The 13,919-nt window shown below is 35.6% G+C and overlaps 1 protein-coding gene and 1 pseudogene across 1 annotated transcript in view; one reads left to right on the forward strand and one right to left on the reverse strand.

The window, feature by feature from the left end:
• Positions 1-13,919, reverse strand: part of LRRTM4 (leucine rich repeat transmembrane neuronal 4) — a 924,534-nt gene that overhangs the window by 819,927 nt on the left and 90,688 nt on the right. The window lies entirely within an intron of this gene.
• On the forward strand, positions 3,879-4,278 carry LOC101081215 (annotated as a pseudogene).

Below are 13,919 nucleotides of genomic sequence, written 5' to 3' on the forward strand. Positions count from 1 at the left end.
CTAGATGTCAGCACAGAGTATGACATGAGACTTGAACCCATGAACCGCAGATCATGACCTGAGCCAAAGTCAAACACTTAACCAACTGAGTCACCCAGGCGCCCCTGGACCATCTCTTCTCTGTATATTTCCTGAGGCAAGTTACTAAATGTGACCTCTCTAGTCACACAAATCACCCATCTCTCCTAATGTATTCCCACCGGAATTTCAGGGGCATTACTAGTAAATAGGGTGAATATTCCCCCCACCACACTTTGTTCTCAAGCCCCACAGATCTCTCTGCTTTTTCCAAACAAAAGAAATCTCCTTTTCTTAAATTACTAAAAATTTCTACCTGGTCTTTGTACTTCGGGACACATCACATGATCTTAATTGGCCTAAAAGTTCAGAAAAGCCTTCTTTACATCTGATGGTTTCCATTTTCAACTCTACTATAGCATATGAGGAAAAGAGTCACAGACTCTGCCTCCGTTTTATACTGATTGAGAGGGAAATTATACACACACACACACACACACACACAAACACACACACACACACATACACACACACAAATTAATGACTTCACTTTTGCCTCAGAGCTATTTTTCTTATGCTAGGCTCTAGACTCACTGAATTCTATAATCACAGTACAAACTTCTCCTCTTCAGGAAATGGCTTTGCATTTGTGCTCAAAGTTCTCTCAGTTTAAGAGTGAACTCAATACTTTGTTATTAAAAAGCTTCAGGGGCGCCTGGGTGGCGCAGTCGGTTAAGCGTCCGACTTCAGCCAGGTCACGATCTCGCGGTCCGGGAGTTGGAGCCCCGCGTCAGGCTCTGGGCTGATGGCTCAGAGCCTGGAGCCTGTTTCCGATTCTGTGTCTCCCTCTCTCTCTGCCCCTCCCCCGTTCATGCTCTGTCTCTCTCTGTCCCAAAAATAAATAAACGTTGAAAAAAAAATTAAAAAAAAAAAAGCTTCAATGTTGTGACTTCACCCTTAATGAGTTATTCACTGTGATCCATCTCCAAGTGGAATGTATCTTTCTTTGTCAATATACATATTTGTTATAGTTTTACTTTATAATTCAGACAGAGATCACATTTTTTCTGTGATTTGGCATGTCTGAGAAAACTTCTTACAACCTTTACATTTGAATCACAAACCATCAACCATCAAACACTTTGTTCCTATGATCAAATGTATCTTTCTCTGTAAAACTCCACATGTCTTATAGCACTTAATATTTAAAAAGTGATGTTTGAGGATAATCATATTTTCTTTTATACATAAACTTACCACCAGGGACTCAACGAAAAGACATATTTCAGTCCATTTGGCATCTTCAAAATTCCGTCCACTGGGCTTGGTATTGGCCTTGTAGCTTTGTCCTTCCATTACATATCTAAAACCTTCCTCATAGTTGTCTTCCAATGCCAACAATCCATCTGTGTAAAAGTGGGCTAATTTTTATCTATTGTATAGCCAATTCTTATCTCTCAGGCAAACAGTGCTGTGTTTTCTACATACTTCTAATTAGTCTTTTCTGTGGTCTCAGGAAGATGAATTACAATATAATCTGTTTCCCTTTCATTCTAGTCCTGCAGGCCTTGATTTATGCTAATTACTGTTAAGAAGTGTGAGAATAAATCATATTTTTGCAAGTTTTCATTTAATGACACATTGTCTTTGTCCATTCAGGCTGCTATAACAGATTACTACCGACTGTGTGGGTTATAAACAACAGAAATTTATTTTGCACAGTTCTGGAGGCTGGAAAGACCAAGATCAAGTTGTTGACAGATTCACTGTCTGGTGAGAGCCCTCTTCCTGGTTCGTAGACAGCCATGTTCTGTCTCTTTTATAAGGACACTAATGTGATTCTTGAGCGTCTCACTCTCATGACCTAATCACCTACCAAAGGCTATACAGTACCATCACATTGAGGATGAGGTTTCAACATATGAATTTTCCAAGGGTCACATTCAGTCCACTGCATGCATATGCTGCAGACTTCTTCCATTCTTTCCTCCTTTATAGTAGCAATACCATCAAATTTTAGAAACAGGTCTTTATTAAGATAATAGTGGAGAAATTTTAAGTTCCTTCAATGATGACAATTCAATTTGAGTCATTCAGTTAACTATTGAGAAAAATTTTTGTTCAAAAATTACCTAATCATTAGGTGGCTAAGGAATTCCATCTCCTTGAACCCTGGATATGAAGGTAGGGTAGAGACTATTGCCTGGGAGTGACAGTGAAAATAGTCCTCCCATTGAGATTAAATCTTTGTATAGAAGGGTTTCATCTTCCTCATCTACCACATAATTAACATAAATATAGTTTTAAAAAAATTACTGCTTCATCATTTGAAAACAAGAAACTATTTGATCAAATTAATGGCAAGTAATTTAGAACCAATAAAAAATTTAGGATAAAAAACTCTTAGAATCTGTTGCCATGAGAACCTCATACGTGAATGATTTTCAGTTGGTTGACTTTTAATCAATTATATATAATGACCACTGTCACTTAAAATGTATTCACAGGAAGATGTCTAGATTTCCACAGGCCTAAAGAGCTAAGTGATCACTAATGTGATGAGCTTTGTTTTATATACAGGCCAACAGAAAACATACCCTTGCAACTCTCATAAGAATTTAGGACTCAAGAGCTATATGCATTCATAACTAAAATTTTAAAGCCTTTTTAAAAAAGTTTATTTATTTATTTTGAGAGACAGAATCCCAAGCAGGCTCTGCAGTGACAGTTGGGAGCCCGACACAGGGCTCGAACTCATGACCATGGGATCATCATAACCTGAGCCAAAATCAATAGAAGCTTAACCAACTGAGCCACACAGGTGCCTCATAACTATATTTTAAACATTATTTTAGGACGTACTCTTGATATATATGAAATGTTCCACTGGTTTTGCAAATTTTTTTAATTGTTCATTCCACTCATTCATTAATTCAATAATACATCTATCCACCCAGAATGATTATTGAGGCAAATAGCAATTAAGCGTCCCCAGGTAAGCCTCACATCTTGGAATTCACGCCCTTGTGGGCTCCTCTCCTGGTATATGGACTAGACCAAGGGACTCACTTCTAATGAATAGAATATAGAAAAATTGATGTCACTTCTAAGACTAATTAGAAAAAGATTGTGACCACTTCCAATAGACTATGCCTCACTCTTCCTCTAGGAGCCCCTTATTCTGGGAGAAACAGGATAGTATGCTATAAATAGCCCTATGGTGAGGCTCATGTGCCAAGGAGCTGATGTTTCTGGCCAAATGCCAGTGACCATCTCAAGGTAGCCAACAGCCAAGTGAATGACCTTGGAAGTGAATCGTCCTCACTGGCACCCAGAGATAATCACAACACTGGCCAAAACCTTGATTGTATCCTCATGACAGATCCTGAATCACAGGCATCTCTATGTGGTGCTTGGATTCCTGATTCAAAGAAACTGTGAAATAATAAATGCTTGTTGATTTAAGCTGCTAATTTTAGCTTAATCTGTTATATAACAATAAATAGCACAGGTAAGTACATGAACTCTGAAGTCAAATGATTTGTGATGGATTCCTGGTTCCATAATTCCTGGTATCTTTACCTTGGGCAATTTATAAACTCTATCAGTGACTTTTGTTTTCAAACAAATATAATAATAATAGTACCTCTCACATCAAGTTCTTTTCACTAAAAACTGAAATATACATACAAAGAGCTTAGAGTGGTGCCTGATCAACAGTAGACAATAAATGTTAGTTATTAAGGCTCATTCATTTGAACAATATAAACGTAGTAAAATCCTTCCAATTAAATCTGTGAAACTGAGCATGTGACATAATAAATGGGTCTTAGTGTTCTCTCATTTGCTAAGTACCAATTCTGTGTCAGCCATTGTGCTAGGTTCTGCAGTGAATAAAGGGAGAAAAAAAGATACCTGCATTCAAGAATATTACTTTTGGCCACCACTGAGTGCAAGATGTTTGGGAGACTGGCCAGTTTCCTCAAGGATACCTGGGCCAAGGAGCTGGTGCTGGTCATGTCCTTCATCATTGGGGGCTTCACTATAATTCTGCCCACCCTCAGCCCCTTCACCAAATATGCCACTATGATCAACCAGGCCACACTCCACAACTATCCAGTGCCCATCTGAGATGACGGGAACATGCCCTATGTGCCGAGCCACCCCCAGAAACTCCAGGTCTCAAGCTTGAGGTGGCTAAAGAAATTTGAGAGCACCTCCAGTGATATGGAGGAGGCCTCCTCCCCTGTGGCCAATTAAATGTGAAAAGCGACCCCTCCTCTCAAGAAAGAATATTATTTACAAGGGAAAGAGAGCCAATAAAAATAAACACAATAAATAAAATGTATGATATGTTAAATGCTGATAAGTACATAGAAGGAATATGTACCATGCATATTTTGATGACATCTCAAAATCTCATTCAGTTTGAAATATTGTCTAAATGTCCTTGTGATTTTCTCTTTGACTAATGAGTGGTTTAAAAGTGAGTTGCTTAATTTGCAACCTGTTTAGAATTTTTCCAAAATTTTTTTACTGATTTTGATTTTTTTGACCTTATTTTTATTTATTTATTTTTTTTAGTTAACACACAGTGTGCTATTAGTTTCAGGTGTACAGTTTAGTGAATCAACACTACTATCCAACACCCAGTGCTCATTACAAGTGCACTCCTTAATCCTCATCAGCTATTTCACCCACCTACCTAGCTTTGGTAACCATTAGTTTGTTTTCTATAGTTAAGGGTCTGTTTCTTGGTTTGCCTCTCTCTCTCTCTCTCTCTCTCTCTCTCTCTCTCTCTCTCTCTCTCTTTCTCCTTTTCTTGTTTGTTTCTTAAATTCCACATATGAATGAAATCATATGGTATTTGTCTTTCTCTGACTTACTGATTTTGATTTTAATTCCTTATAATCAGAGACAATATTCTGTATAATTTCAAATCTTTTAAATTATTGAGACGTCTTTTTATCACTCCATGTGGTCTATCTTATTAAATAATCTATGTATGCTTTAAAAATGTTTGTGTCATCCTTTTTGAGTATAGTGTTTTATAAGTATGTGCTAGGTTATAGTGGTTTATGGTGTTTAAATTTATTAGTTATAAGTATATGCTAGGTTATGTTGGTTTATGGTGTTAAATCGTCTGAAAAATGAATGGTAAAACCTCTAAATATGTTTGTGAATTTGTCAGTTTCTGCATCATATATTTTGAATATAATTATTAGTTTCATCCACGCTGGCCTTGTTATGCCTTTTTAATGAATTTACTAAATGTGGCACAACATTTTGCCATTGGTAATAATCATTGTCTTAATCTTATTTTGCTTGGTATTAATTTAGACATGTTAGCTTTACATAAGTGATCCTATTATTTTGCTTTTAACAATATTTAAAGTTTATCTCTTGTGAACAGTATATTTGAGTATTGCATTTTTTAAACAGGTAGATAATCTCTCACTTTATTTGGACTGTTTGGTCCACTTAAATTTGGTGTAATTCTTTTTATATGTTTGGGGTTATAACTACCATCTTGCTATTTGTTTTCCACTCTTTTAAGGTCTATCTTGTTTCTAATATGAAGTCACTAGTAATTCATAATGCTGTTCCTTTTTTTTTCAGTGTGAATGGAATGTCTATAAATTTATGTCTTTTAGCACATTTGAAAATTTTGCTCACTAATTCTTCAAATACCTTGTCATCCCCAAAATGTCCTCCTCTTACTCTAGGGTTTTAATTTACATTGCAATAGACATTTTGATACTGTTGCACAGGCACTAAAGTTTTGGTTATATTTTTTCTTAATCTGTTCCATGTTTTTCAGGTTTCCATAATTCTGTCTTTACATTTTCTGATTTTTTCTTCCTATCACTCTAATCTGCTGCTACATTGATCTAGTATTTGTTTTTAATTTCTGGAGGGTGTGTGTGTGTGTGTGTGTGTGTGTGTGTGAGTGTGTGTCTGAATGTGTGTGTAAAATTTTCTCTTAATTCTTTTTAAAATTTTCTATTTTCTATTCAACTAATCCATTTGCTCATTTATTAAAATGTGTTTAGTATCTTTTATCATAGTTATAGTATTCACTTAATAACTATTTCTATTACTCTAAAATTTAATTCATCTCAAGGTCTATCAAAATTAATTGTCCTTTCTCCTCTGTTTGAGTCATATATTTTCTTTTTCCCCCTACATGTCTAATAACTAGATTGTACCTTTGATATTGCGAATGATTCATTGTAGAAACTGGATTCTTATTGTAATGGCCATATAACTGTGCCTAGAATTGAAATAAAATATCTATCTCTCTTGTGGTGGGAAGCAGCAGAAATCTGTCTTCAGTTTTTGTAGCCTTAACTGTGCTGCTTAGAGTTCTCCTTAGTCATGTGTGTTTCACAGATTAAACCAATTATTTAGCCCAAGAAACAGTAGTCTTCTATAGCTCTCTTCTTTAGAAATCACACTTTACATCTGTCATGGTCATCTTGACTTACAAACACTTGTTATTTGCATCATTTCAACAATGACTTTCTAGGGGCGCCTGGGTGGCTCAGTCAGTTAAGCAGCCAACTTCGGCTCAGGTCACGATTTCGCGGTCCGTGAGTTCAAGCCCTGCGTCGGGCTCTGTGCTGACAGCTCAGAGCCTGGAGCCTGTTTCGGATTCTGTGTCTCCCTCTCTCTGACCCTCCCCCGTTCTTGCTCTGTCTCTCTCCGTCTCAAAAATAAATAAACGTTAAAAAAAAACAATGACTTTCTATTGAGATTTAGCCACCTCTTCTGAAGCTACCTGGGGCCTTTCCTTAGTCAAAAATTCATGTAAATGGGAAACTTATCCAATGTTTCTTTCTTTTCCTGCTTTTGTATTAGTTGATTATTCCTGTAACAGCTGATCATGTTATTTATTTTATCTTATTTTTGCCTTTTTACATATTTCATTATATTTTGGTTGTTCTTAGGTTTTTGTATACATATTTAACTTATTAGTATCTACAATAAAATAATATCATATCATTTCACATATAATGTAAGGACCTTACAAAATATACTTCTTTTAGTCCCTTCCCATACTCTTAGATATTAGTGTAATAGATTTTATTTTCACAAGCATTTTATATCTCACAATGTATTATTCCTATTGTTTTGTTATTGTTTTCAACACACAGTTATCCTTTGAAGAAATTATTATTATTATTGAATATTATAAAAATTATTATTGCACACATATTTATCATTTCTAGTGCTCTCAAATCTTTCATGTACATCTTGGTCCCCATCTAGTATCCTTTTCTTTTTGCCTGATGAACTTCTTTATACAGTTCTGGATTACATACAGTAAACTTTTCTGACAGAATAAAGGTTATATCTTCTATATCACCTTTCTTCCAACTATGAACATATAAGCAAGATCTAGCCAGTATGCAATTTCTAGTTGTGCCTTAATGTGATGTGTCATGGCCAGCACTTTCTTTTCCTCTTCCTAACTAGATATAATGATAGCAAAGGCTGGAGTGGTTATTGCACTCCATGAAATGGAAGTCACACGTTGAGAATAGAAAAGTAACAAGTAAGAGGGAGCCCAGGATCATGTTGAATTCTAACATGGAAATTCAACAACAAAAAATTCGACTTTTATATGAAAATGACATAAATGTCTAATTTACTTGTATCATTGTTAATTTTGACTCTCCGCTTTACCAAGTGAAATGATATCCTATCCAATATAGAATTTAGTACCTAAAAATGGAATGCTGACATAGTAAAATCTGAAATATGCAGCATAGCTTAGCAGGTGAACACTGGGCATCAAGGACACATTCTGAAAGCCAGTGATTGCTGAAGAGCCTGTAATGTTTTCTAAGGTAAACCACATAGAGAACTATAATAGTGAACTATAGAGAACTATAATAGAGAACAATAGAGAACTGTAATTCTAGGGAAAATAATTGGTAAAAATTAAGAATGTTAGGGCACATGTATGTTTTTGTTCCACTTTTACAAAAATCCTATAAAACAGGGATGGATTTTTAGTTAAATCTAAGCATTATGCAAGATATTATGCAATGAACTTTGGAAAGGATGCTCTTTTGTCTATGGCTTAAATTCCAATATGACTGAAGTCTATAAGGGTGGGAAAAATCTTAGCCTCACCTGAAGCTAATATAAAAGATGGTTCTCAAGAAATAAGATTGTGCCCTTAAGCCTTTCTGAAGCATCCTCCAATAATTGTTTTCTACCACATAATGGGAGCCAGACAAGCAGCATACTTGAAATAAAGGTCTTTTTCTTTCCACTCAAACCTATTGTTTCAGATGGCCCCAAGTTATATGTGATTAAGTTCAGTGACTCCGATGGGCAAGAGTCTAGTGAATGAAAGACCAGAGATTTAAGACTTTCAGTGATTTCTAAATACAATTGCCTCAGAATTTACCAGAGTGGCCAATAGACAGGAACCTAGTAAAGTTTTGAAGAAATTACATTACCAAAAATACTACTAGTTTTGCTGGAGAAAGCCTGTGATGTTGGACTCCTAAAATAACCTCAAAGAGAACCCCAAAACAGACTTAGAAAATAGGTTAAGAAAACTGGCCCCAAGTAAGTCATACTTTTTAATGCCCACTTCAGAGTAGCCAGAAAAGACAATGCACAGAGAACAATCTCACATTAGGTTAACTTACAAATTATAGAAGAAAATGGTTGAGGACATACTGCCCAGGAAACATCATCAGTGGTAGCCAGATGGCTATCCAAGAAACTCATTTTACTTCTGGAGTTCGTGTGTGTATATGTGTGCATGTTTGTGTGCATGGGGGGGGGGGTTGTCTTAGCAATTTTCCCATTACAGAAATTGATCATTTCATTCATTGGTGAGACTTAGTGTTTCTCATTCTCTTAATGGGAGTTTGAATTGCAAATATTCTATTCCTACCTACCCATTGTATTGTGTGTTGGGTATGCATTTAATTTGTACACACGTCCATCAAAAGGGAATCATATATGGACCTGCATATAACCTAGAGATCCAAGACTTTGTATTGTAACTAATAAGTTTTTGGTACTTGGAGATTATCTACTTTAGGATAGGGTTGAATGTAGTCTGTGCAAGCAAACAAATATGTGCAAAAATACTTCTCAGTCCAGATGTGCTAGCTGTGGGAGTTCTCATTTGACATAGAAATAGAAATTTAGTTGGGTAACAGCCATCACGAGAAAAAGCTGTATTGTCTGACATCCTTTTTATCAGGATTGCCATGTGACCAATTTATTGAGAGACAATATACAAATGGATAATACCAGATCAATATGGCATTGGAACTTGACTCACAAAATCTGCAGCAACATCTTGGGAAGCCAAACCACAAAGTCTGTGGCAATTGGCCCAGAATAGTCAGGACTCAGTCAACAATTGCTGGCTTATCTGCCTTGTTTACCCAGCATCCAACTCAGGGCCAGTCATACAAAATGAAATCTATACTCCAAACCAGTCACATAAGATGATCACTTCTAGCTGGATTGCCTCAACTTCTCCAGGCAAAATATCCAATCATACCTGAATCTTTCCTTTTATTCACAATAAAGCTTTCTCATCCCCCTTCTGTCTTTGAGTCTCTGCTAAATGCAAGTGATGATGGCTGACTCCCTGGTAAGAATAAATACCCTCTGTTTGTTTTTTTCCCCCCTCAGGTTATCTATGTTTATTTTCACATTCTGATCAACGGGAAATGTCAGGTACAGTTTTGATTGGTTCCTCAAAATAAATATTTGTTTTCTTTCTTATTCTTTCCCCTTTGCTACTGGTTGAACTGAGGCATGATATAACATGATTGCAGTAGCAAAGCCACATGATGTTGAGGTGGCAGATGGGACTGGTGAAGAAAAGAATAAAACAGTCTGGAGAAAATTATGGTCATAAAGACCCTGGATCTCATAATTGATAAACAAAGACTTCTAGTCTACCTGTAATTCCTTCCAGAGTTCTTCAAAGTACATTAATTCTTAATAAACATAAATAACTATTATACTGACAATTCCTACTTCTAAGACAAGTACTAAAGTGCCTGTCACATTTTGAAAAATGTTTTATTGCTATAACGTACAGAGAGACAAGATTAGGTGGTAAATCGATTTCTCAGTGTATTTACTGAAATTTTAAATTCTCTCCTACTGATATATCCCACAGTAGAGTGTGATCAAAATAATCTGGCTTTATAGTGACAGAGTCTATAAAGCATTTGATGAGTACTGTCTTCAGATTCTTTCTTTGTTACTTATCTATATAATAGGACAACTTTGTGGCAAACTAACATAAGAGAAAACCACTAATGCTTATAATTTTAATATTTAATCGTACATAATTTGTTTTCCACAAATACTGGCTTATTTAAACATAGAAAAAACATCACATGAAATTTGATGCCACCTCTTTTCAAACATAGTGAGTGTTACTTTATATAGCATGTTTTGGAGTTATTGGGCATGAGTTTGGTAAACTTATGCTAACAAATAGTACACCATTTATAGTAAAAACATGCTTGCTAAAGAATTAACTGTCCTGAATTTTTTTTTAAATGTTGGAATTATACTTTTAAAAATTCAATAACATAAAACAGGAAGGCGAGAAGAGAATCAGTGGTATAGTGTCTTTCTCCATATCCAGGTATTTTGCAGGTTAATTTTTATATTAATCTGACTTATTGATGATTTGATTTTGTCAAAAGTAGAGTTAGATATGTAACTGAAGCATTTAAAACAAAATATTTAACCTGAGGATCAGAAATATCTATGTACCTATTTTAACTTTCTAAAAGGAAACAAAAAACCTGTATTGAACTAAATAAGGAGGAAGTACAAATTTTACCTCCTAGATTAAAATAAATTGGGGTGAAGGTTTGGAAGTATCAAGAAAAATGATAAAAGCTGCAAGGGGATGAACTTACAGAAGTTTAACGTTACTGGATATTTTGGGGTGACAGAAAGGAAACTCCAGGGTAAACTGATTAGTTTCCTCTTACGTAGGGAGTTTCTTAGGCAGTTATTATCACTTATCCTCCATTTCCATGGAGAAGCTTTAAATGAACCTGACAGACACTTACATCAGGTATATATGAAGTTCTCAACTGTCTGCTTCTATAGCAGACATGTCATGATAGCATCTCCGAAGAGAGAATAGACTATACAACCTACTAGGGAAAAAAAATGTCTGCCAACATACAGCAGTTGAACAAGATGGATTCGCACATCTCTTTTTACCTCAAGATTTTATATATGTATTTTTTCACAGAAGTTATAACAGAATGAATTGCATTAAAAGCTGTATTCACAGAGAACACAGCAGGTAGTTTGCCACAGGCTCTTACTTCCACAGCTATAACAGTCATTGTCTATCTTGACCCTTTCGTTTGAAAAAAAAAAAAAAAGAAAAAAGAAAACCTTAACTTTTTGTCATATTTCTGTAATATATAGTTTTTACACTATCTCAGTAGATAGGAAACCCCCATACATGAGCTTTCTTTTAATGCAGGAATGGAATTCGAGCTAGCATGAAAATCAATGTGTTCTGTTCTTGGTTATGAAGCTGTCAATAGTATCCCTTGTTGGTTCATGATTTTTTTTTTACTTCATCATACATTGGTCTTTTCATTAAAATTCAGCATAACAATAACAAAGTTATTGTTTGCAGTGAAAGTTTGTAGTGAAGAGTGGAGGAGTGAAAAAGGAAAGGCATTTTCATAAATCAACAATGATCCAGGGGCAATCTTATGGAAATCTGCCTCCTACAACATGTTGATTTGAGTCTCAGATGAAATTGTGCAGGAGTAAATTATTCAACTTGAGAAAAACAAGTTTATTTTGATAAAAGAAAACAAAAGTAAAATGGAAAGGAAATAACCTTATAGATTACTATACGTGGCAAAAATATTTTCTCCTAATAGCTTCAAAATAAAAAAAAATGTTTTATATTAATTGCCTCAAGAATTATTCATGATGTCTCTTGTCTGTTGGGTTATTCTTGTCTTACCCAAAGGAAGTACAGCCTTTCTTTCAGTGGCTCTCAGGCAGTGGAATGGAATGGGTGCCATATACTGTGGCCTTCAGCTGTCCTAGAATAGTCTTCTGACCTTCCATCTAAAGGGGCAAATGTCCCCTGATGTGACACAGATGGGCAATTTCATAATAATGAAATTGAAATAGGCCACCATTGCTTTTGAAATCTATTGACAAAATATATTAGTATGATGGGGCAATTATGTAATAACAGACCCTTCTAAAAAAAAAAGCCCTGATTTGTAGTGTTTGCCATTTTCAGTGGTGTAAATATTCCCAACAATGTTGATTCCAGATTAACAGCATATCACTGAACACTGAGGAAAAATGTGCAGTAGCGTACTATTGTATTTTATTTATAATATACTGAAACAATAAAAAACATAGCCTTGAGAGTATAGATAATAGAAAGTGGTAAGTTGGAGGTTTTTAAGGAGTTACCTCTTTAAAAATATAAAGTGTGTATCTAAGCAATTTAATTTTTAACAATCAGTTTGAAAATTCTGGAAAATTAAAAAAATGTCTTATCAGCCAGTACGAATTGGCTCCAGCTTATTATTGAATACAGTCACCCTCTCACATATATGTATACACACACACATGTATACATAAAACCACATGTGTACTGTGTATACATGTCTTAATCCAATCTACTCTATTACAGATTTTTTAATGTTTATTTATTTTTGAGAGAGAGATAGAGAGACAGAGAGAGAGCCTGAGCAGGGGAGGGGCAGAGAGAGAGAGAGAGGGAGACACAGAATCCAAGCAGCTCCAGGCTCTGAGCTGTCAACACAGAGCCCAATGCGGGGCTCCAACTCGCAAACTGCAACATCATGACCTGAGCCGAAGTCAGAAGCTTAACCGACTGAGCCACCCAGGCGCTCCTGCCCTATTATAGACAAATTGTAGTAGTTAGCTCTACATTTAAAGTCTATAATGTCAACTACTTTAGGGATAATCTGGTGACCAATATTAAAAAAAAAAAAAGTGGGTCATTACAAAATAGTATTTGCTTTGGGAGACTTTCTTAAGCGCTTAAAGGATTATCCTTAAGGCACTTAAAAGATACAGAGCTAAATTTCCAAATATCCCGTGCTTGTTGCCACCTGAAACTAAGTTGAGGATATCTGAGTATACATGACATAAATAATACTCTTAATTCTTAAAAGATCCTTCTGTCCCAAATTCCCAGCTGGGGTCCTATCTTGGTGTGCTGTCATAAAACTCATGGCAAGTGTCCTTTTAACTCAATTTTTTTTCTATGAAATAAAATCCTCCTTGTTTGTTCTCTTTCCACTTGGCCTTCTTCTGCCTTCAAATGCCCATGTGAAGAAGAGGATTTCCTAAGTAGATGGCATGCTTTCTTCAGTAAGAGATGGCATAACATTACATAGTAAGCAGAAGGCAGACATTTTGACTCCATTTCCTTTTTTTTGTTTTTAATTGAAGACTCCATCAGAAAGGACAATGGCTTCAGTGTTCTCTGTCACCTAAATGGCACCTATGAAGTTAAATTTAAGGAAGGGACATGGCATAAAAATAAAACTCTTTTTTTTAAATTAAGGTTTACTTATTCTTGAGAGGGAAAGAGAGAGTGTGCAAGTGGGGGACAGACAGAGAGAGAGGAAGACACAGAATCTGAAGCAGGCTCCAGGGCTCTGAGCTGTCAGCACAGAGCCCGACATGGGGCTCGAACTCACAAACTGTGAGATCATGATCTGAGCCAAAGTAAGATGCTTAACTGACTGAGCCACCCAGGTGCCCCTAAAAATAAAACTCTTAATTTTTTTCTTCATTATGTAAATACAGCAAGGCAAGGATCTGAAAAGTGAAGTAATTTGTCCAAGATTAAATAAAATATG

The sequence above is a fragment of the Felis catus genome, chromosome A3 (assembly GCF_018350175.1).
Source record: "Felis catus isolate Fca126 chromosome A3, F.catus_Fca126_mat1.0, whole genome shotgun sequence".
Classification (NCBI taxonomy): Eukaryota; Metazoa; Chordata; class Mammalia; order Carnivora; family Felidae; genus Felis; species Felis catus.